The sequence below is a fragment of the Schistocerca piceifrons genome, chromosome 4 (genome assembly GCF_021461385.2).
Source record: "Schistocerca piceifrons isolate TAMUIC-IGC-003096 chromosome 4, iqSchPice1.1, whole genome shotgun sequence".
In the NCBI taxonomy this organism is placed as follows: Eukaryota; Metazoa; Arthropoda; class Insecta; order Orthoptera; family Acrididae; genus Schistocerca; species Schistocerca piceifrons.
The window spans coordinates 719398010-719399280 of NC_060141.1; positions in this window are offsets into that span (position 1 = coordinate 719398010).

A 1271-nucleotide genomic window follows, 5' to 3' on the forward strand; every position below is an offset into this window, starting at 1 on the left:
CCACCTAGCAAGTGTGGTGTCTGGCGGTGACACCATACTTTCTTTCTCGCTTCAGTGTGCAAACCCAAGGATGAGGAAGGGCGTCAATTTTTTTCCGTAGTGACCACCAGCTTAAACCATTTTTTCTGGAAATATGAATTTTTGTGATGATGTTTGGTGTTTGTGTAGGCTGCCACAGAAAAAGAATTTCGTAAAACAGCTCCGAAAGAACTGACGCGGGTGTTAATATAATTACACTATATGATCAAAAGTATCCGGACACCCCCATAAATATACGTTTTTCATATTAGGTGCATTGTGGTACCACCTACTGCCAGGTACCCCATATCAGCGACCTCGATAGTCATTAAACATTGTGAGAGTCGGAATGGGGCGCTCCGCCGAACTCACGGAATTCGAAGGTGGTCAGGTGATTGGGTGTCAATTGTGTGATACGTCTGTACGCGAGATTTCCACACTCTTAAACATCCCTAGTTCCTCTGTTTCCGATGTGACACTGAAGTGGAAACGTGAAGGGACAGGTACAGCACAAAAGCGACAAGCCGACCTCGCCTCTTGACTGACAGAGACCGCCGACAGTTGAAGAGGGTCGTAATGTGTAATAGGCAGACGCTTATCCAGACCATCACGCAGGAATTCCAAACTGTATCAGGATCCACTGTAAGTACTATGACAGTTAAGCGGGAGGTGAGAAAACTTGAATTCACGGTCGAGCGGCTGCTCATAAGCCACATATCACGCCGGTAAATGCCAAACGACGCCTCACTTGGTGTAAGGAGCGTAAACATTGGTCGATTGAACAGTGGATAACAGGTTGTGTGGAGTGACGAATCACTGTACAGTATGTGGCGATCCGATGGCCGGGTGTGGGTATGGCGAATGCCCGGTGAACGTCATCTGCCAGCGTGTGTAGTGCTTACAGTAAAATTCAGAGGTGATGGTGTTAAGGTGTGGTCGTGTTTTTCACAAAGGGGGCTTCCATCCATTGTTATTTTGCGTGGCACTATCACAGCACGGGCGTACTTTGATGTTTTAAGCACCTTCTTGCTTCCCACTGTTGAAGAGCAATTAGGGGATGGTGATTGCATCTTTCAACACGATCCAGCACCTGTTTGTAATGCACGGGTTGTGGCGGAGTGGTTACACGACAATATCATCCCTGTAATGGACTGGCCTGCACAGAGTCCTGACCTTAATCTGGAAGAACACATTAGGGATGTTTTGGAACGCCGACTTCGTGCCAGGCCTCACCGACCGACATGGGCACTCCG